General features: G+C 37.4%; 1 protein-coding gene across 3 annotated transcripts in view; it reads right to left on the reverse strand.

Moving 5' to 3' along the window:
- The window catches only part of XKR4 (XK related 4), a 417,152-nt gene that overhangs the window by 57,781 nt on the left and 335,260 nt on the right, over positions 1-24,111 (reverse strand). The gene's annotated exons all lie outside the window — the stretch shown is intronic.

Here is a 24,111-nt window from a genome sequence, read left to right on the forward strand (position 1 = left end):
ACGCTGAAATGAACTGGTGTCCTTGGTGATTAATTTGTTGTTAGGCGAGAGAGAGGAACCAAATACACTGCCTGTATTTTTGGGTTGGGAAACTGAATGGACAATGGTGCATTCACCTAGATAGGTGATAATTGAAAAAGACAGTTTTTAAAAAAAATTATAAACTTTATTTTTTAGAGCAGTTTAGGTTTACAGCAAAATTGAGAGGAAGGTACAGAGACTTTTAATATACCCGCTGTCTCCACCCATGCACAACCTCCTTCACCATCCACATCCCTCACCACAGTGGTACGTTTGTTATAGTACAGAACCTACACTGACACATCATTATCACCCCAAACCCATAGTTTACATTAGGGTTCACCGTGGTGGTGTATATTCTATGGGTTTGGACAATGTAGAACGACATGTGTCCACCACTGTAGTATCATATAGAATGGCTTTACTGCCCTAAAAAATCCTTTGTGCTCCACCTGTTCATCTCTCCCTCCTTGCAACCACTGATCTTTTTCCTATCTCCATAGTTTTGTCTTTTCCAGAGTGTCATGTCATTGGAATCATATAGTGTGTGACCTTTTCAGATTGGCTTCTTTCACTTAGTAACATGCATTTAAAGTTCCCCCATGTCTTTTCATGGTTTGATCACTTCTTTTTAGCCCTGAATAATATTCTGTTGCCTGGATGCACCATAGTTTATTTATCCATTCACCGACTGAAGGACATCTTGGTTTTTTCCAAGTTTTGGCAATTCTGAATAAAGCTGCCATAAACATTTGTGGTCAGGTGTTTTGTGAACATAAGTTTATTAACTCATTTGGGTAAATATCAAGGAGTGCGATTACCAGATTGTATGGTAAAGGTGTTTAGTTTTGTGAGAAACAGCCAAACTGACTTCCAAAGTGGCTGTACCATTTTGCATTCCCACCAGCGACACATGAGAGCTCCTGTTGCTCCACATCCTCACCAGCAATTGGTGCTGTCAGTGTTGTGGATTTTGGCCATTCTGATAGGTGTGTAGTGCTAAGTGTTATTTTACTTTGCATTTCTGTGGTGACATACAATGTGAGCATCTTTTCACATGCTTATTTCCTATCTGTATATCTTTTTTGGTGATGTGTCTGTTAAGGTCTTTTGCCTATTTTTAATCAGGCTGTTTGTTTGCCTATTATTGAGTTTTGAGAGTCCTTTATGTATTTTGGATAACAGTCCTTTCTCAGATATGTGTCTTTTTCAAATATTTTGTGCTGGTCTTTGGCTTGCCTTCTTATTCTCTTGATGTTCTTTTTCACAGAGCAGAAGTTTTAATTTTAATGAAGTCCAACTTATCAATTATTTATTTCATAGGTCGTGACTTTGGAGTTGAAGAGACAGTTTTGAGAGAAAGATGAGTTCAATCCTGCGCTTGTTGGATTTGAGCCCCTTTTGCACACTCACAAGAAGAGGCTCCCTTGGGTGCCCAGTTGGTTTTAGTACACTAAACTCAGCAGAAAGGTTTGGCAGGTTCCTCAGGGGCTCGTCTTCTCCTAGCCCTCTCTCCTGGTGCTCACACGCCTGGGCGGAAGCTTAGTTCCTCCTAAAGGCACTGCAATCCATGTCACTGTCTCCCTTGGAGGTCTCCTCATGCTGCCACCAATGGTCTGCTCTTCAAAAGTAGCACAACAGCACTCAGAGAGACAGGAAAAAGCTGCTGTTTTCCTGGCATTCTGGGACCAGTTTTCAGAGTCTGCCATTCACGGAGCAAAAGCTTTCTATGTATACTGTTCTCAGGGGAGAAGCTTGGCTTTACAGTAAGAGATTCTTGGCTTTGGATCCCGAAAAAGGGTCTGGGAAATCTGGTTTTCAGTTGCAAAATGGCAAGTGAGAGAGAAATGGATTAATTTGGATTCTGACAAATAGTGCTTTGTTTTCTGCCTAAAACTGGGGGAAGACACCATGTCCCAGGCTGGTCACAGTGGAGTACAGATGACCATGTGGTGCTGGACCTCAGTTTGTGTTCTCAGTCCTTCAGCCCTGGATGAGGGTTTGGCTGAGCCTTAGAAGCTGTCAGTAGGGAGAGCCACTCAGGCTCCTGGCTTGGATCAATTAGGAGCAAATGCTTAGAGATGAAGTGGGAGGAGATGCTGTAATTAACTACCTGAACAGATGCCTCTTCCCTGATACCTGGACAATACTATGAATTAACCCTAGAAACTTAGATCACCTCCTGGGACAATCCTGAATTTGACCTTGATATTAAACAAGTTGTAAAACAGGAGGAACTAAGCTGCAATGCAGGAATGGGGTTAAGATTTTTCCCCTCACCCCCTTTTCCTCTTGCCCTCCATGCAAATCAATGCTCTTGAGAAGTTAAAAGGTAGAAAATAAAGTTCCATTTCTGCACAACTGATGCAAAGTGTGAGATTTTGCATCTTCTATGCAAGTCCCTGTGGATATGAGACTCTTTGGTTCTTCCGGAATGAGACTCTTTGGTTCTTAAAGTCCATACTATCCAATTATAGCATCCTTCCCTAACTATGTGATATCCTATCCAATACCAGCCCACTAGTTAAGCATCTACTTGTATTCTTCCTCTTTACCTCCTTCCCTGACAGCATCTCTAGCCATTTCAATATATTTCAATATCTAAATTGGCCTTTGCTTACTGCCTTTAGCCTCATGATTCCTTGACCTCCTTGTCATGAAAATCTGCATCTCCTTATAGTAATCACAAAGCAATAACCGAATTGTTACACTACACTGTTCTGTTTTCAAAAGCTTGGAATTGGCATGCCCCTCTCACTCTCCCTTTCTACAACCTCAATTCAGCCTTTAGCTATTAGGACCCAAACAAGCTATTCAACAACCTGCTTTTGGTCTTATTTACTTCCCTGTCCAATTTAGGTACCATGGTCACGTATTTTAACTTGTCTTCATTAATACTCAAGGCCTTCTTAGCATCTTGCTGTGCCCAATTTTCTATCATTTTCTATCATTCATTCTTCATTTCTGCTTCTGGGACACAGATCATTGCCAAAGAAAATGCTGGAAATTTGCCAACCCGATTTACTATGAAATCACGTTAACTTCACCTGGGCATGCATCTCTGCTCATCAATTCCATCGTTCACGTCTTTTTCTTTTCCTAGAAGACCACGATGATTTTCTAAACTAGTGTATATCCTAAAATAATTTTGAAAATCTATGTATGCATCCATACATTTTTAAACGGACAAGCAAAAGTTTAAATAGTTAAAAAATATGCACTTTCTGGGATATCTTACTATTGATATTTTAAAATAAAAGTATAGCAATGCTTCTTTAAATGGATCCAGTATAATAGGAATACCGTGGTAATTTGACACCTGGCATTATCCATTTAAAATGAGTATGCTATTCGTTAAAAAAAAAAATACTAACAGCCTTTTTCAACAGAGATTTCACATTATTTCTTTTATTTTTGTGAGCTCATATTCCATTCTGCTTCCCCCAAATTTTATCCTAATCTACTTTTATGCTTAATGTCATTTATTCATCACTTGATCAGACTTCTATACAACAAAATGCGTATGTATTAAATTTATTTATTCATTTTTATTTACTATGACTAAAACACTCTGTATTAAAACTTTTTGTCTGAATTAGGTTACCATGAAATTCTGATAAGTATAGAGTTGCTCAAAACAACCTCAATGTATGGCAGAGTTTGGGAAATATTTATTAAGCAAACATTTTATTGGAAAGGAGTGTCTTAATTAGACAGATAGGAATGGGTATCTGGTTACTTAATGAAAGGAACTATTGAATGTTTTCTTTGTTTTGTGCACCTGTCTTTTTATATCTGGGCAATGTGTGGGGTGGATGAGAGACCTGCCTACTTTGCAGGATGTGAAGGAAGGGAGGGTTGTGATGGGGAGTGAAGAGAGAACAGAAGATGTGCTGACGCACGGGGGTTTCTCCAGCAAGTCATGAGGAAATAGGGGATCTGGCAGTCAATTTCCTTCAAACGCTCCATGCCCTGTGCTCCCAGGGATCCTGGACCCCACTTAGAAGACCAGTGTCCTGAACTCTCCTCTCCTTAAGTCCAGTTCCCAGGCAGTGAGGAAAGTGGTCCAAGGAGACATTTTTTTCCATCCTTGCTATTGCAGAAGATCTAACCTTCCTCCTATCTTCTATTCTTTCCCCTTTTTGGGAAGATGTATCCTTGCTCATAAGGTCAATTTATTTTTCTCACAAAAGCTGTTTCTTTCATATTTTTAATTGCATCCTCTCTCCCATAACCATTTTCAATTTCTTTCTTGTCAGGTGCTTTTCCTTCTGCCAATAAACTTGCCAGGTCTCTCTTGTTTGTGCTTTAAAAAGAAATTGATTAAAAAAAATTCTTCATTTGACCTTGCTGCCTCATGAATATATATTCTATTTCCATTCTTTTCGCAACTACATTTCTAGAATTGTGTATTCAGCTCCAATATGTCTACTTTCTCTCAATATTTTATCTCCCACTCCAACCTGCAGTGATCAACACCTATGCTCCTTCCTAGAGTGTTCCTCACTGTGTCCACTCCCCTAAGTACACTGATTTACATTCTGCAGCTCGGCCGCCTCTCAGATGCCAACTAGCACGTCCGCTGTCCCTGTTCCTCCACGTGGTGTTCTCTAAGCACACCCAGGCTGCTGCTCCTTCCAAGAGCCTTATCAAACCTTGGCTTGATGTCGGTACTCTCCTCCGATTGGGGGTTTCTAACTTCCTCTGAAAGTCTGCCCCTTGTTCAGAAGTTCAGTTACTGTATTTTTAAAATCTCCCTTAAAACTTTTGAACATTTTGAAGTATGCTGTTTAGTTTCCAAGTGTTTCCACCTGGCCTCCACAGACAATGCAAGAGTGAGGGGATCAGCTGGCTTTTAAGTCCGCCACAGTTTGGCTGAACCTATTTTATAGCCCCAGTTCCCATTACTGCTTGCAATGGGAACCTTACTTCATGCCTAGCTCACTGTTCAATACCACTCTCTGAATATTACCTGGGGCCTTCCTGGCTTTTTGTTTTTGCTTATATTTAGAATTCTTAGACGATCAAGTTTGCTTTTAGTTTCCCAAGTGATGATTGCAAAGTCTTTTCAAGACTATCCTATTTCTTAGTTTAGAACAAAATTGTAGTTGAAATTGTGGAAATAGAACAAACCGTGATGATTCTGAGGAAAAGGATATGGCCTAAAAAGAATGATGAGATTGGTGTCCAGAAATTGGGTTCCTAACTATATACCCAATTTGTTCCCAAACAATTCAGAACATTGTGCCTTGAGAATGTATGATGGATGTCTATTGCCATCTGAACGAATGGCTCTATAGTCAATTCCCACTTATATTCATTTGCTCTGAGATTTTGAGTAAATTCCTCATGTTTCCTGAGTTTCTTTAAAACAGGGCTAATAATGATTCATTTTCAGAATGCCTGGAGTAAGAAGATCTCATATCGGCAAAGGCTTTTTTTATGTATAATTAATAACAGCATGGCATGAGGTTTCACAGAATACTATTGCAGTACTTAATCTGAGAGAACAAATACACCTAATTGAGGCCTGTTAAATAATGAAGAATAAAAAATTATTTTTTGGAAACCCAAAATACATTCAATGAAAATTATTAGGTAGCAAATTTAATGCAAACAAGTCCATTTTATTATAACCCTTTGAATTTATATTGTACTCCTTTCTAAGTTCAAAGAACTTAATTAAATGATTTTTTGTAAAACTCAACATATAATCATCAAGTAAAATCTACTGGTTAGTAAATGAGTCATAGAACAATACTTTTCAGTATGTTTGTACATGTGTTTATAATTTCTAAAATTAAATTTCACCAGCTAAAATGCTATCCGTTTCTTGCTTTGAGTGGCATTTTAGCCTGTCGAGGGATCATTCTAGAATTCTTATTCCTTGCTCCATTCTGCTTATTAATGGTAGTCTGGACCACTGTGAGCCCTATTACTGACTTCCCCCTTGTGTCATACATGGGCTGGTCTTGAGTGAGCAGCCTTGGCAGTGGGCCTCATATTTGGGTCCTTGAACTCACTCTCTCCTTGGGAGACCTGTGAAAATGCAGGTTCCCAGGCTCTATCCTCTAGTCACAGAATCAGAATATCCAAATGTGATACTGAAATCTGCTTTAAAAAAAATACTGTAAGTAAAGTCAGAGCTCATTGAAATTTATGAATCTGGTCTGAAACAAGATAACCCACATTCTCAGGCATAGAATTTCTCTGTACATATAATTTGGCTTACCTGCCCACATCCCTGGGACATTAGTTATAGTATGGCTATTATTCTACTTAACATTGCTCTCTGCTTCTGGGTGCTAGTTTACATTACTTTTGTATCAGCTGGTGGGGACGGCGGTTACTACTTTAGTCTTCATCCTGTCAGTAGTCATCATCCTTACTTACTGCCTTGATAGGTGTATACTGTTTAGTATCATTGATTACGTACTATATTATTTTGCATGTATTCATAAGGTATTAGGTTATTGTTTTTAGTTGCATAACTGTGTGTATGGTTTGTCTCTCTGACCAGATTTTAAACTCCTTGAAGACTGAGAGCAAGCAATATTCTGGAGCAGTGCCTGGCACAGAACTCTGAGGCCGGCAGGTGTTCATTAAATGCATTTTAACAGACTGGTTTTCTGCATACACACATTTAGTTTCCGAGGAACAAGTGTGGCCTGGGAGCTCTATGTAATGCGGAGACTGGATATCCATGTATAGATCACCTAACGAGATAGACGAATATAGCGTCAGATGCATGGCTCATTTGGCACCTTGTACAAGAGAGGGAAGGGGCCATTTTGGTCTAGCCTTATTAGCATCTGGGAGAGATTTGTAATTAATTAAAAATGTTAGTAATCATCGGTGCCTGAGAGTCAGGGGAGATGGTGATTCAGGATCTGCTCTAATTATAACTTAAATGCCAAAAAATTTACCCATATTCTAGCCAATCCAATGTATAGTTCCAGGAACACGTTAGAATAATAGATGACATTTCACTTAAGCCGATTAGCATTTCCTAGAAACCCAAGGACGCTTTAGTTTTTCCTTCTAAAAAGAACTGTACATTATTCTTTTTCTTATTAAATGGTAGAGAGTGTGTGTGTGTTTATGGTGTGTTTACAAGAGTGTGGACACTTAGCAAGGCTACCTGAGTTGCCCCTAAATCTAGGTAAGCTCCTCAGCGTTTACAGACAGATGTATAAATCCTCTAATGAGGAGAGAGCATATTCCAATAATATATGCCAATTAGTGCATAGCATTTAGTCACAACTATGAAAATTGAGATCCAGCCCAAGACGTCAGATTTTATATCCTTGTGGTAACTGCCCATCAGTGATCAGTAAATTAGTTCGTGTGCTTGTGTTGAAAAGTCGGTTTTTAACTTAATGGTTTAGATGAGGTTTTACTTAAAGAAGTCATTAGAAGCTGCCATATGAAATGTTTCACTACCCTTGTTTATAGAAACACCCTCTATGTGAAGATGCGCATCTGAAGTTTCTTTCAGAACTTAGGCAAGGTGGTACTTTGGTTCCTCTGAGAAACTGGCACACTTATTCCTTTATGAATATAGGAACTGCATAATTGACTGCGTCTGCCTTTTTGTTTGGTTGCCAAAAAACTAAGAGCCAAATTTAAGGCTCAGCCATGCCAATTATACAGACATTTGGCGGCTGAATATCTATGTTCTTTTATGATTTAGTCTTGACATTCTACTCATTATTTTTCAGACGCCCCTACTTGGAATCCTTCATGGAAAAATGTGGAATGAATACATTAATGAAATAAATAAAATAGGATTGTTGCTTTGTGGTTTAGTGAAGGGGAGATATTGGACAAGTCATAGAACTTCAATTTTTATCTGCAAAATAAGCACGATCATACTTTCCTACCTACTTCACAGGATGGCTGTGAAAATTAATGTAGGCTATGTCAATTGCAAGGAACAATACAAATGGTATTTTTGTAGAGAAGGTCCCAGCTTTAAAGCCTAAGTGATATTGACTCTGAGGATTCAGACAAGTCATTTGGGTAAGTGGGAGAGGCCAAGCAGGACTGTGCAGCATAAGAATCTGAGAAAGGAACCCATCCAAGGTGAGGGGAGGACTAAGGTGGGCTCAAATCTCTGAAGATACTGAGAATGTGAGTTGACTCTTTTGTAACCAAGGAACAGAGCAAAGCATAAATCTACCCTTGCTGCCTCCATTTCCTCACCTCCTATTTTTGTTTCAACCACTTCAGTCTTCTTAGTTGATTGCCCAAATTGTCCCCAGCTACTCTATAGAAATTACTTTGAAGAAATTCAATGATGACTGCCTAGGAGCCAAGTCCAAGGTCTCATCTTATCGGTCTCTCGGAATATGGCAGTGTTCATCACTTCCTCTTAAAATGCTCCCCTCTCAACTTGTGGGACACTATGCTGTTACCTCTTCGGCCATTTCTTCTCCCCTCTTGCTGGTTCCTCTGCTGCAACCCACACTCCAGGATCGGAGAGAAAGGGCATCAGCCCTTACACCTGTCCTGTTGTCGCTATCCACACTTTAGGATTGTTTGTATTCTGTTTGACAAGTTATACGTACTAATAATACTCAGAATAACAGTGTAGGTTAATTATTTATTTTTAAAATAGAACATATTCACATCTAATAGACCAAATTTACATTTTGAGATGCCTCCTTGAATAGGAGAAAAAAGAAGCCAGCGCGTGGAGAATTGCAGCTAACTCTAGCTACACCCCTCAGCAGTTACAGACGCATATACAAATATCATTTTTGTAGAGGAAAAAGATTGAGAGCTACACATCCAATCCATTTCTGGCTAATCTACCACTAAATTCTGATGACTCTAAATCTGTATCTGCATTCCAGAACTTTCTCCTGATTTCTAGACTGACACTTCCAATAGAATCACAATATTTGAATGTCCATCAGGAACTCAAATACAAACTCATTATCTTTTCCTCTTGAATATGTTTCTCCTTCCGTGTTCACCAACCCACCTGGAGTTATCCTAGACTCATTCTTCCCCTGTATACTCCACGTTTTGGCACAGAGTTGCTTGTATTTCCGTACCGTACTTCACAAATCTGTCTCTTTCTTTAAATTAATGGCCTTCACTCTTCACTGAGCATCAGAATCCCCTGCACAGCTTGTTACAACAAAGATAGCTGGGCCCCATTCCCAGAGTTTCTGATTCCGTGTGTCTGGGGTGGAGCTGAGAATTTGCATTTCTAACAGGTTCCCAGGTGACCTGATACTGCTGATGGAGGGGGTAGGAGCGGGCAGATCACACTTTGGGAATCACTGGTTTAAGTCTCCATGATTAGTGCCTTCTTTTTTTCTCTAATCCTTTCTCACTTGCCCTAGGTAATGGTATCTTTACTCTCCCTTCTCCCATCTCACCGAATTCCAAGGCATCCTCTATCCCAGTGTTGTCCATAGAATTTTCTGTGATGGCAGAAATGTTCATTCTGTGCTGTCCATTCAGTAGCCATTAGTCACGTGGCTATTGAGCACTTGAATTGTGGCACAGCAACTGAGGAACTGAATTTTTAATTATTAAATTATTATTTAATTTTCAATGTGGCTAGTGGCTACTGTATTGGATGGTGCAACTCTATACTGTTGCTAGACTGTTCCAAGACAAGAATATATTCATAATTATTCTTTGTTTAAAATATTCTAATGACTCCACATGGTCCACAGACTAAAGATGGATTATAGTGTAAGTCATCTTCAACTTTGAAATCAGCTGGACCTGATTCAAATATTGGCTCCAATATTCAATAGCTATATTTCTTTAGTCATGTGGGTTCATCTTTGATTCTCAGTTTCCCTCTCTGTTAATGTAAATCACTTATCACAGTGATCATAGCAAGTGATCAATAAAAAGAACCCTTTAATTATAATGAGAAACTGACAATCATTAATAAAAATGTTAGTAACAATAATAATTATTATTTCAAACTCCTTTGTAAGGCATACAAGTCCCTTCTCAGTTTGGAGCTCGCCTTGATTTCCAATTTTAATTTTGATATGCCTGTCTTCTACCTTAACTTCCAGACTCTCTAAATTGCATTTTCCTCAAATACTTTCACCTAATCCCCACTTTTGTGTCTTTGGTTGTGTTTGTTCCTTGCTGATCTACCCTGGTGAACACAACTTTTCTTTCTATATTAAGGCCAAAGGGTTATCTTATCTACAAACTCCTTCTGCTTCTCCCATCACATCAGGTAGGGCTGACTGCCTCCTCCTTTTGGTCTGAACAATGCACAATGTCTGTCACAGCACTGATCACCTTTCATTACATTTATCTGCCCACCCCTATCTCCTCCTCCTAGCAGGGGCCTGGAAAGCAGGGCCATTTTTCACTTTTATATTCCAGGACCCATCACTTATTGCAAGAACTAAGTACCTATTTGTTGAGGGAATGTTGGACCAGGTCCTATGAAAAGGTAGGTTCTGATAGTTCCTTGAGCTATAGAAAACTGTTCAAGCCTTTGGTCCCAGATTTGTTCCTGAGTAGCTGTGTGCCCATAGTAAACTGACTCATTTCTCTGACTCTACTGGTGGGGGTTGGAGTAGAGGCTCTCAAGAGCCCGTCCAGCTCCAACACACTCAACCTGCAGTGTCTTCTGCACAGACTTTTTCTTAAAGTTCTGACGTATTTCCCTGACATGTAATGTATTTTTTGGCCCAAGAAAAATTGTTTTCTTTCAATAGCAATATAGATTTAAGACTATTACTTCTTATTTTTTCTTGTTTTAGCTAAAGTAGATATCCCAAACAGAGAAACTTTAACCATTGAAAATAAGAATTCAAAATCAAACCAAAAGGCAAGGAAATAGCAAAATATAGAGTGTGTTCAGGAAATAGTAAGTATCCTGGGTGGCTAAGACACTGGGCATAAGCAGAAGGGAAGACAAAGAAAAGTTTGGGAAGCTAGGCACATATTGTGGAAGGGCTGCATTGCCAGAAGAAGCCATTTGTTCTTAATTCAACAAACGATAGGGACCTATAGGAACAGCAACCTGTGTACAATATTTTCAATTAATCATATCAGGAAAAATAAAAAAGTTAAAGAATTTCAACATTGGATCCTGCAGTGACATACTAGGAGCCTGAACTAGTGTGTTAGTAAGAATTAAAAGAAGGTTAAGGAGACAAATATTGCAGTGGACAAATGTTCTGGCGTTGGTTAGTGATTAAACATGGGGAGAGAGAAAGATGATGAAAAATGATCCCTTATTTCATGTCTGCATACTAAGAATAGTACAAATTCCAGGAATATGGAAACCAAGGAGTTTGAAAGGACTGGCAAGAGTTTGGTTTTGGCTATGTTGACTTGGAAATGAGGATGGGATGTCTTACAAGAGTGCATAGTAGGAATCTGAAAATTAAAACAGGGAGAACCTGAAGGTGAGACTTAGCACTGGGAGTTTGGAAGGGCCAAAGAGAGAACACAAGCAGAAAACCTTGAGCTGAACATCAAGTAGAAGCTGAATGTTAGATCTGAGTAAGACCTCAGAGATCAGCTAGTTTAACTTTCTCCTTTAATGATGGGGAAATTTAATGTCCAAGACTCCAAGGAGGCTTAAGGAACTCACTCATATCCCTAGATTATAATTTACTCATCTATAAATGAAGGAGGGATTTGAGGCTACTTTTTAACAGATAAATCATAAAGTGATTTCGTTTCTGCCAAGGAAATATTTCATCAGCAGAGAGAAGTGATCTTGCCTGAAGGGCATACTTTCTTGGTTATCCAAAGTGTTTTATTTTTTAAAAAAATATGGCTAGTTTCATGTCCCAGATTAAACTGGGAATATTAAATATAAGGTGAAATTAGTGCTTGGAGATGAGGATAAATCTCAAGACCAAAACTAAATGCTTTAGAAAAATGATGATCTCATCCTTCTGTCTGTTTTCAAATACTCAGAGCTGGAATTTGATAGCCCAAAGATAAGAGATTAAAAAAAAAAAAATGGAGCTGATAGCCAGTGTCCTGAACTGTTTACAGAACAATGTAGTGTATTTCTTTCAGCCAAGCCATCTGAAGAAATGATGCATCCATCTCTCTGGCTGGACACCTTAGGTTAAGAACTGGTTCACACAACAGTTAGAAGACTGATGGGCACTGCGTTATTAGAACCTTCATCTTCCTACACTATTTCCCTGTCTAGAGTCCCTAACTACCACTGAAATGGAAACTGGAAATCTCATGTAATCCCCCGACTTCTCTCTTTTTAGAAATAAAAAGCTCAGGAAAACATGTCAGAGGATAAAAAATAAGCAGAGAAAGGAAATCATAAAGGTTAGTAGGTTTGATTATGAAAGTTCAAAGTTTTTACATGGTGCAAGTCACTGTAACCAAGTTAAAAAGAAAATAAATCAAGAGAAAATACTTGCTATATGAACCATTAATAGAATATTTTTAATATTCAAAATGAGATTATGAAGCAACAATTAACAGAAAATTACCCGTAGAGAAAAGCAATCAAATAAATGAAGAGATATTTTGCAGAAGAAAAGTAAAAATTGTCAAAGATCATAATAATCTTAATATTAATCAAGAAATGCAAGATTTGTTCTCTCATTGCCACATCCCTGTCCAATGGTCCCAAGCCAGCAATACTTGCCCATCTTTGGCAAAGATTAAGAATAATGATAATATTCTTAGCACTCTGCTGGTGGGGTATAAATGTTCTTCAGAAAGTTTAACAATTTGAATCGTAATCCTAATAAATGAGCAAACTCTTTGCGATAGGCAGATTTCTAAGAGCCTCCTATTACCTCCTGGTGTACATATCTGTACAATCCCCTCCCCATGAGTGAGGGTGGGACTGTGACTATGATGGGATAGCACTCCTGTGATTCGGTTACAGTATAGACAAAAGATAAGAGATTTTGCATATGGAATGAAGGTTGCCAGCCAGTTGACTTTGAGTTAACTGAAAGAAAGACTATCCTCAACAGGCTTGACCTAGTCAGGTGTGCCCTTTCAAAAAGGGTCCAGAGGTAATGACAAGAAGCAGAAGCAGATGCTGTCCTGTTGGCCTTGAAGAAGCAAACCCTCATGCTGTGAAGCTGGCCACATGGCAGAGAATGGCTGGCAGCCTCTAGGAGTTGAGGGACAGTCCTACAACCACAGGGAACTGAATTCTGCCCACAGTGTTAAGCTTGGAAAGGACTCTGTGCCCCAGATGAAATTGTAGTCTTGGTTGACATCTTGATTGCAGCCTGGTGAGACCCGGAGTAGAGGATTGAGCTAAGCCCTGCCCAGATCCTTAACTCGAAGAAATTGTGAGATAATAAATGTGTGCTGTTTGAAGCCACAAAGTTCATAGTAATTTGTTCCACAGCCAAGAAAATAAATACATACTCTGTATTTGAGTAACTATGTCTAACCTTGGAAATTTATCCTGAGGTAACAGTCAGACACCCAAACAAAAATACACAGTAAGAATGTTTATTTTAGCAGTATTTATTAGTGGAAGACTAGAAACAACCTAAAATCCAACAATAGTGGATTGATTAAACACATTCTGCTTTCTTGTATATTATATGGAGGAATATAAACCAAAGTAACCAAAATAATTGATTATATGAGTAGTAAGATTGTGAGTGAAGAAATTGTTCTCCCGTATTTTCTGCTTTTGTTTTCTTTAATAAATATTTATTGATTTTTAAAGCAGCCTTATTGATGTATAATTTTATGCCATTAATATTCATTCATTTTAAGTGCACAGTCCAATGATTTTGAGTAAATTTATACAGTTGTGTAATCATCACCATAATCCATTCTATCACCCCAAAATATTCTTTGTGCCTGTTTGCAGTCAGTTCTCACTCCCACTTCCAGTCTCAGGGAGCCACTGGTCTGCTCTCTGTCTATAGTTTTGCCTTTTCTAGATTTTCACATAATTGCAACTATATGCAGTCATCATGTATGACTTCTTTTGTTTACAATATTACAATCTGTATTGCTGCATCTATCAGTAGTTTTTTTTTGTGAGTATCAATACACCATATTTTGTTTATGCTTTCACCAATTGATAGACATTTGTTTTTGTCCCAGTGCTTCACTATTATGAATAATGTTACTATGAGCATTAGTGACCAAGTCTTCGTGTGGACATATGTTTCCATTTCTCTAGGGAAGATATTTGGGAATGGCATTGCTGGGTCATATGTTAAGTGTGTATTTAACTTTTTAAGAAACCACCAAACTGTTTTCCAAAGCGACTGTATCATTTTACATCACCACTAGCAATGCTTAAAGGGTTCTAGTTTCTTCACATTCATGTCAACACCTGGTATTGTCAGTCTTTTTTATTGCAGCCATATTACTGGGTGTGTGGTTTTAGTTTGCATTTCCCTAATTATTAAAGATGTTGAGGATCTTTTCACATGCTTATTAGTGATTCATAATTTTTTTGATGAAATAACTATTCAAATATTTTGCCCATTTTAAGAAAACTGAATTGTCTTGCTGAGTTGTGAGAGTTTTTTGTATATTCCAGATACAAGTCCTTTATCAGATACAAGATTTTCAAATATTTTATTTCAGTCTATGGCTTCTCTTTCTATTTTCCTGAAGTTGTTTTTGAAGAGCAAGATTTTAAAATTTTTTATGAAGTCTGCTTTTCAATTATATTCTTTTATAAATCAGCCACTTGACGTCATATATATCGAATAAATTTTTGCGTAAACCAAGGTCAGAAAGATTTTCTCCTTTGTTTTCTGCTAGAAGTTTTGTAGTTTTAGCTTTTATATTTAGCTCTATGTTCTATCTTGAATTAGTTTTTGTGTTTAATGTGAGTCAAGGATCTAAATTTATTTTTTTCTCTTGTAACTATCCAATTGTTCTAGCATTATTTGTTGAAATGACTCTCCTTCCTTTCCCCTTTGAATTGTCTTGAGCTCTTTGTCAAAATTCAGTTGGCCATAAAGATTAGTTTATTTCTGCACTCTATTTTCTGTTCCATTGCTCTATATTGTCTCTCCTTGCTCCAATATCATTACACTCTCTATATTAGCATATCTTTATGATTAGTTTTGAAATTAGTTTTGACTTTAAAAAATAGACTTTACTTCTTAACGCAGTTTTTTTTTTTTGAGGAAGATTGGGCCTGAGCTAACATCTGCTGCCAATCCTCCTCTTTTGCTGAGGAAGACTGGCCTTGAGCTAACATCCATGCCCATCTTCCTCTACTTTATATGTGGGATGCCTACCACAGCATGGCTTGTCAAGCGATGCCATGTCCGTACCTAGGATCCAAACTGGTGAACCCCAGGCTGCAGAAGCAGAACGTGCAAACTTAACTGCTGCACCACCAGGCTGGCCCCACTTCTTAGTGCAATTTTTGGTTCACAGCAAAATCTAAGTGGAAGGTACAGAGATTTCCCATACGATTGACTTTTGTATATAAATCTTGCATTCTATGACCTTGCTAAATTCATTTACTAGTTTAAATAGATTTTTTTTTTGGTAGATTCTACCTACAGATCATGTCATCTGTGAATAAAGATTTAAAATTTTTCTTTTCAATCTATTTGCCTTTAGTTTATTTTCCTTGCCTGATTATACTAGCTAGATCCTCCAGTACAATGTTGAATAGAAGTAGACACCCTAAAGTGGACATCTCTGTCTTGTTCCTGATGTTAGGTGAAAAGTATTCAATTTTTCACCATTAATTTTGATGTCTGCTATGGATTTTTCTTTATGCACGCACTTATCAAATTGAGGAACTACCTTCTATTCCTAGATCCTTAACAATTTTGATCATGAATGAGTGTTAGATTTTTAAAAATAACTTATCTTGGAAAAGGCTAAGACTCATATTAAGTTGCAAAAATAGTGCAGAGAGTTCTTATTCACCCTACATCAAATTTCCTCCCATTATAATATTTTACACAACCTAGTTCGCATTGTCAAAACCAGAAAATTGATGCTGGTACAATACTATTAACCTAGGTACAGAGGCTTTATTCGGATTGAGTATTGGATATTAACAAAGGCTTTTTCTGTGTACATTGAAATGATCATGTGGTCAGTCTTCCTTTCCCAGGATAAACCTCACTTTGACATCATGCACAATTCTTATTGGTTTGCTAATATTTTGTTAAGGAGTTTTGTGTCTACTTTCATGTGAGATATTGTTTTGTAATTTTCTTGTGATGTCATCATCTGGCTTTAATATTAGGGTAATACTGGCCTCATAAAATGAGTTCTGAGTATTATCTCTGCCTCTAGCTTTTTGAAAGAGTTTATGTAGTGTTGGTATTCTTTCTCAAACCTCACCAGAGAATCTATGAGGACCTATCCTTTTATTTGTGGGAAGACTTTAAAATACTAACTCAATTTCTTTATTTGATGTGGTAGGGAGAATTAGAAAATGGCCCCAAAGATGCCTGCTTCATGATGTACATGCCCTTCCTTTGGGTGCTGAGGGGGGAGTCTTGAAGCTGACAGGATGTTATTCTATGACTAGGTTATATTAAAACAAAGGCAAAGGTGAAGGCATTTTGGAGACATAATTAAGGTCTGAAATCAGTTGATTTAGAATTTTAAAAGGATAAACACGAGTATTTCAGGTGAAAGCCCTTAAAAGAGGGATTGGCCCTTTACCGAAGAGAGATTCTCTTGCTGGCCTTAAAGAATTAAGCTGCGGTGTTGTGAGAGATGCTGTGAGAGGACCATGTGGCAGGGGACATTAGGCCTCCTCTAGGACTTAAGGGTAACTTCCAGCTGACAGCCAGCAAGACACCAGAGCCCTCAGTCATCCTGAAGCCAGGAAATGAATTCTGCCAACAACCTTAATGAGGTTGGCAGTGATCTTTCCCCACTTGAGCCTCCAGATGAAAACAGCCCAGCTGCCACCTTGATTGCAGCCGCGTGAGACTCTGAGGAGGAAACCCAGCTAAGCTGCACCCAGACTCCTGATCCACAGAAACCCAAGTAATAACTGTGTGTTGTTTTAAGATGCCAATTTTGTTTTGTGGTAATTTGCAATAGAAATAGAAATAGAAAACTAATACACTTGATACAGATCTATTCAGGTTTTCTATTTCTTTACAGGAGAGATTTGTTAAATTTTTCCATTCCACCTAAGTTGTCTAACTTTTTGTTATAAAGTTGTTCATAATATTTCCTTATAATCTCTGGTATGGTTTGTACCAATATTTCCTCTTTTATTGCTTATTTTGGTGATTTCTACCTTCTTTTTTCTTTTTTAAGTCTTGGCTTATCAATTCTGTTGATATTTCAAAGAACCAACACTTAGATTAATTGATTTTTTCTGTTGTGTTTCTACTTTCTATTTCATTGATTTTTCCTCTGATTTTTATTATTTCCTTGCTTCTGCTTAATTTGACTTTGATTCCATTTTCTTTTTCTAGTTTCTTAAAGTACAAGCTTAGGTTACTGAATTTAGGTATTTTTTCTAACGTAAAATATTTAAAGCTGCAAATTTCCTCTAAGCAATGCTTAAATGCATCCCATAAATTTTTATACGTTATGTTTTGCTTTTTCATTTGAGATATTTTTTAAGTTCCCTTGTAATTTTGTCTTTGTGGAAGTGTGTTACTGAATTTCTAAATATTTTGAGACTTCCCACATTTCTTTCTGTTGTTAGTTTCTAATTTAAACTGTGGTTAATATACTTTGTTAGATTTCAACCCTTTTACATTTATTGAGACTTGTTTTATAGTCTAGCATATAGTCTATTCTGGAAAATATTCCATGCGTAGTTGAAAATAATGTATATCCTGCTGTTGTTGGGTGCAGTATTTTATATATTAAGCTTGGTTAAGTCAGTTCAAGTCTTGCATACCATTATTAATTTGCTATCTAGTTTTTTATATCAGTTACTGAGCGAGGAGTATAGAAATCTCCACCTACAATTATTGAATTTTATTTCTCCTTTCAATAATGTCAATTTTATTTATGCTTTTTTGGCTCTGTTGTTAGGTGTAAATACATTCATAATTGTTATATATTCTTGATTAACTGATTCTTTCATCATCATGAAATATCCCTTTTGGTGTCTGGCAATATTTCTTTGCCTTAAAGATTATTTTGTCTAACGTTAATATAGCTACTCTAGCTCTCTAATGGTTACTGTTTGTGTGGTCTATTTTTTCCATCCTTTAAATTTCAGCTATTTGTGTTTTTTAATCTAAAGGGTGTCTCTGATAGACAGATTATAGTTGGATCTTGCTCTTTTATTCAGTCTAACAATCTCTACCCTATGAATAAAGCATCTGGTCCATTAACATTTAATGTATTTATTGATGTGATTGGATTTGTGCTTATTTGCTATTTGTTTCCTATGTCTTGTATATTTTTTGTTCCTTTGCTCTTTCTATACTACCCTCTTCCACGTTAAACAAATACTTTTTAGTGTATCATATTAATTCCTCTGTTAACTTTTTGAATATTTTTTGAGATATCTTCTTACTGGTTACTCTAAGGAATGCAATATGCATGTTTAACTTATTACATCTACCTCAGATTAATGCTGTCTTAACTTTAATAATATAAAGCAACTTTGTTTAGCAATATAGTCCCATTTCTCTCCTCCTCCTTTGTGCTATTACAGTTATATATAGATAAAATATATATGCATATTTTGTACATACACATATATTTCATCTACATATGTTACATACTCAATAATAAACTTTTACTAGTATTATTAAGATGTATATTTTTAAAGGAAACACATTCAGAATTCTACCATTCTCAACTCTGCCTTGGCTTTAACTTCCCACTAGACTCTCTTGAGCGTCTGCTGCACATATGTATGTGTGTATAGGTTCCCAGTAGGCCAGGAATGTTTGGAGAGCTTATCTAATCCTCCTTCCATGGATCTCTCATGTCCAAAGTTTCCGTGTTCAGTTTCTCATTGGTCTGCCACTTGTCTCAATTAGGATTGCAGCTTTAGGCTGGTAAAGCTGCAGGAATCTCAAGCTGGGAAAGCTCCAGGTTTCCTCTTTTGTTTTCTAATGAGTTTACCACTTTTAGTGATAAAGTTATGGGACCCACCACTCCCCACCCCAAGCAAAATTGAGTCAGCCCCCCTCAGGTGGCACCAAAGCTGATGGTTTCCATGTCCAACCTCAGATTTATGAAACTACTGTTCTCACTGACTGAACTGCGAGGAGGGATGGGAGCAGTCCTTATGAAGAAGGTCATAGACTTCCACTGCCTTTACCTGGAGCTCTACAAAATTTTCAAGAATAAATGCATCTCAATTTGTTGTCTGCCTTTAGTCCACTTCCAGAGTCCTAAAAGTTGTTTTGGAAATTTTTTCTGGTTTTATACCTTTTCCCCCCTTAGAGAATTTGCTGCCCTCTTAATAACACCATGGCTGGAAGTTCAAGTCATCTACTGTTTATATAACAAAGAGGTCATAAAATGTGATTTTAGGACTACTGGAAGAGTCTATTGTAAATCACTCTTTCAGGTCTGTAAGGCCCTTGATCACAGAACCACAAGTAGTTGCATATCCTTCCATTGCCACTCTCTGATTTGTTGATCTGTATACATGGCTGTCTTGGCTGGTTCACCATGGTTCTTTATAATGTTATGAGCAAGACAGAATGTGCATGTTTGGCCTTTGACCTCATCCCTGTTCTGTGAAGCAAAGCTCCATCCAACTAGGTTGATCACATTGCACTTCAGTTGATTATTGTTGTGTAGGCCATATGGAAGATCTTCAGTGGTGGAGGTAAATGGTTGGCAAAGAAACCAGAAAAGCAGGAATTATAATTATCTTATTAAAGAGCAGAATCCCAATCAGAGAAAAATAAATAAGGTGTGCTAGTTAGCAAACCCCACACGGAACCTGTTCCCCAAACCACAATCTCTCCGCTGATCAAAAGCATCTCACTTATGAGCTAGATGCTACACAGTGAGTAGATTTTGGTTTGATTAATCAAATTCCAGTAGCATGAGTTTTCCCAGATTCATTTTGATTGTAAAGATCCCTTTGGTCAGTGACTTGTAAAAGAAATGTTTAGATTTTCAAGACTAAGTTTTATTTTGCATAAAATGGTTTTCATTTTATTGATTGTTCATTATACACAATACACTTTGTTTTCTGGCTAGAAGTCCAGGTGTGTGGGAAGATGAGCACTTTACTGAGTCACTCTTTTCCAGAGCAGTGACTATTTTATGTGAATAAAATAAAGTTTAATAAATTGTCTGGTAATGCCAGGCTTATGAATAGGAATGTATAAAGCATAGAAAAGGAAACTGATTTCTGCCAACCTAAAAATACACTGAAAAAAGAAAGGAACTGCAAAATAGTACAAGCTTGGCTGTTCCTAGTTTTACTGTTCTTTTTAGCAAAATTGGCAGCCAGCTTGCCTGCTAGGGAGCTTTGTACCCTTGGCTGACAATCTCAGGAGTGAGGGTGGGAGCTTGCTGTCGTTCAGCTGCTGACTGATGTCTCACCAAGAGTGTTTGACAGACAGGTGCTGTTTGCTGTGAGAGATCAACACCACCCTCCTTCAAAATGAGTAGTTTAATAAACCAAGCATCAAACTGGAGTTAAGAAAGTCTTGAATTCTCAAATCTCAGACTCCCAATTCTTCTGCTAGAGAGAAAATACAGATGGAAATGTAAGGAGTTTGTTGGCTGTCCCTTAAAATCCTACAGGTTAGAAAAGATCTTAGAAAAAAAATATCCTGCCTGAATTTTTTGCAAGCTGCAAAATGACTGCTGGTGACTTTCAGTTTCTTTTCTGTGAAGGGTGACCTGTGAGGTTGCCTTTTAGATAGTAGAGGACAGAGGTCATTTCATGGCGCTCAACAAACTCTCAGTGAAGGAATAATGGTAATGGTAGATAGTGATACTAACATAGCGAAAAAATAGTGTCAAAAGACTTGTGGAGAGAATCTTTGCTTTTACCTATGCTGTTACCCTTGTCCTTTCCTTTCTTTATTAGCCAACCTTCTTGGAAAACTACTCCACATTTGGTATTTTCACTTCCTCCCCTTTGAGCTCATAACAAGAACCCAAGGGGTAAGAGTGCCTTATCTTATCTTCCTGGATTGCAACCTTGGGATGATGCACAGATGTGCCTTTTGCTATGCATCTGACTTAAGTCATATCCTCTTTCCACTCTTGCCACATAAAATGGTTTATGGGATGGCCCCATGGTGTAGTGGTTAAGTTTGGCCTACTCCACTTTGTCAGTCCAGGTTCACAGGTTTGGATCTTGGGCATTGACCTATACCATCTGTCAAGCCATGCTGTGGCAGCAACCCACATATAAAATAGGGGAAGACTGGCACAGATGTTAGCTCAGGGCTAATCTTCCTCAAGCAAAAAAAAAAAAAAAAAAAAGAGGAAGATTGGCAACAGATGTTAGCTCAGAGAAAATCTTCATCACACACACACAAAAAAGGTTTGTAATATTACCCTGGCTCTCTGGCTTTTTAACTATTAACATGTTCCTAGATTTAATTTTGATTGTCTCACAACTGCAGATCATGCAAATCCTGTCCAGATAAACGGTCCCCATAGGTCTCCATCTGTGCATTTTTATTATTAGGGTCTTTCTTCCCCACTTCAACCCTTTATTTTTTTCAACAAGATAGGCTATACCATCATTTTTAAAAACTGGGTGAGAGATAAAACTAAGTTTCTTCTCTGGGGTTAATGGAAATCAGATTTTTTCCTCTCCAACTTTGCATAAGAGAGGGATTGAGGTTTTTGACAGTAAACATATAACTGGGGAGTATAGTATACTTTTCTGTAAAGGTCTGCTCCCTGGGGACTTACTATCCCTCACTTTATCGGTGGTCATTTCCTTGGATAGTTGGAGGAATCGCTTCCAGAAAGCATTGACTTGGCAAAAGGCTTGGTTATCATTAAATAGGTATTTGTTTGATGGTGGTTAGGTGAAGCCACTGCCCCCACAACTTTAGTGGGCAAGGTCGTCACAATAGAATTACTACTGATCCCCTGCTGAAATTGATAAGCAGAAGCAGATTTGTTTCAGTCTAGCACTTGGATGCTCTCCCAGTGCCAAAATTCTGTAGGAACTGCTGAGCCTGCCAAGGTCGGGCCCCAGCAGTCCACTGTAGCATCTGGATATGAGTCTCAAGATCAGTTTGTGCTGGGCCAGGTATTTCCATGTCATGGATGAATTGGATCTTCAGTACACCTTTCCCCTGCATTCCTAGGAATAAAACTGTCGATTTGGGGTGGCAGCCACATCAGGCATTGGGGTGGAGGAAGGCAGGATAGCAAAGTCCAGAAACACTGAGTTTGGGGACAATAATCTGCCACTGGCTCACTGGACCAGTCAGTCCTTCACATAGAAATGGTTCAGAGTCCCAGAAAGCACAAGGAGAATTTTCTTTGGAAGATTCCCACAGGCACGCAGTTGGAGGCCTTTTCGAGTAGGGCACGGGCTTATGCAGCCGGCATTGCAGACACAGCATGGCAGCCTATCTAGTAAGGCCTCATATTGAGCATCTGTGCACATGAATAAGAATATCTGGAATAACGTTGTTCCTACTCTTACTGTGGGAACAGCTACTCTTAAAATTGTTTTTCTCATTTTGTCAAAGGCTTTTGGTGTGTATTGTGTGCACGTATGTTTTCAGTTCTCCTGGATATATACCTAGGAGTGGAATCACTGTGTCATGGGATGCCTCCGTGTTTAACTTTTTGGGGAATTGTCAGACCGTTTTCCAAAGTGGTTGTACTATTTTACACTCCCATCATCAAGGTATGAGAATTCCAGTTTGTCCACATCCTTGTCAATACTTGTTATTGTTTGTCTTTTTGATTTTAGCCATCCTGGTGAGTGTGAAGTGGTTTCTATTCGTTTTTGAGTCATTAATTTAGATTTTTCTAGAACTTTGTCCATTTCAACCAAGTTTTCAAATTTCAAAGTTAGCATATATACTAATAGCCCCTTTTATTCTTTTAAAAAATTTGTGTTCCTCATTAATTTGTGATCAATACTGCTAGATATTTGTCAATTAATTATTTTCAAAACTTTTTCTTTGTTAATCTTCTCCATTGTCTTTTCATTTTATTTATATCTGTTCTTATATTTATAATCTCATTTTTTCTATTTTCCTTGTGCTTATTCTGTTCTTTAACTTCCTAACTTGGATGCTTAACTCATTAATTCTCAGCTTTTCTTCTTTTCTAATATGCTCTTTTAAAATTTAATGTTTTTTTCTAAACATTGCTTTAGTTATATTTCCAAGTAATAATATACAATGTTTTATTATTGTTGCATTCAAATTATTTTTCAATTTCTGTATGGTTTATACTTTGACTCATGGTAGCTTTTGGTTTTTGACTTTTTTTCAGAATTGTATCTTTAAACAGACAAACACTTAAGTTATATTTTTTACTAATTTGTATAGTGCTATAGTCAGAGAAATGTTCTCAGAGTGAAACCAACTCTTTGAAATATATTGAGACTTGATTTATGGTCTAGAATTTGGTTAATTTTCACAAATGATCCATGCATACTCTAAAATAATGTGTATTCTTGAGTTGAGTGCAATGTTCCATATATGTCCATTATTAGATCAAGCTTAAAAATTGTGTTTTTCAAATATCTGTGTACTTCCTCATTTTTGTCCACTTAATCTGTTATTTTCTGAGAGCTGTGCTGAAGTCTGCTTTGATGTTGGATTTGTCAGTTTTTGCTTATAATTCTGAAAATCTTTGCTTTTTATATTTTGTATGTATATTAGTAAATACCTATAATTTTAGAGCTATTATATTTTCCTGATGATTTATTTATTTCTAATTGTAATTACCTCCTATTGCTTTATGTTTTACTTTAAGACTTTTATTTTTTTCCTGATAACTGAATAATTGCACCAGCTATATATATCTTTTTTATCACACTTTTACCCTTTAATCTTTTTGCATCCTTAGATTTTAGGATTATTATTATTTTTTTTTGTAGAAAGAGTCATAAAATTCTTGTGTTTTAACTAGTGAATATAGCCCATTTACAATCATTGTTGTTTTCAATATATTTCTATTTATCTCTACCATATAATTTGTTTTATATTTCCCATACTCTTTTAGTCTCTTTCATTTTCTGCTTTT

Source organism: Equus asinus, chromosome 12 (genome assembly GCF_041296235.1).
Source record: "Equus asinus isolate D_3611 breed Donkey chromosome 12, EquAss-T2T_v2, whole genome shotgun sequence".
In the NCBI taxonomy this organism is placed as follows: domain Eukaryota; kingdom Metazoa; phylum Chordata; class Mammalia; order Perissodactyla; family Equidae; genus Equus; species Equus asinus.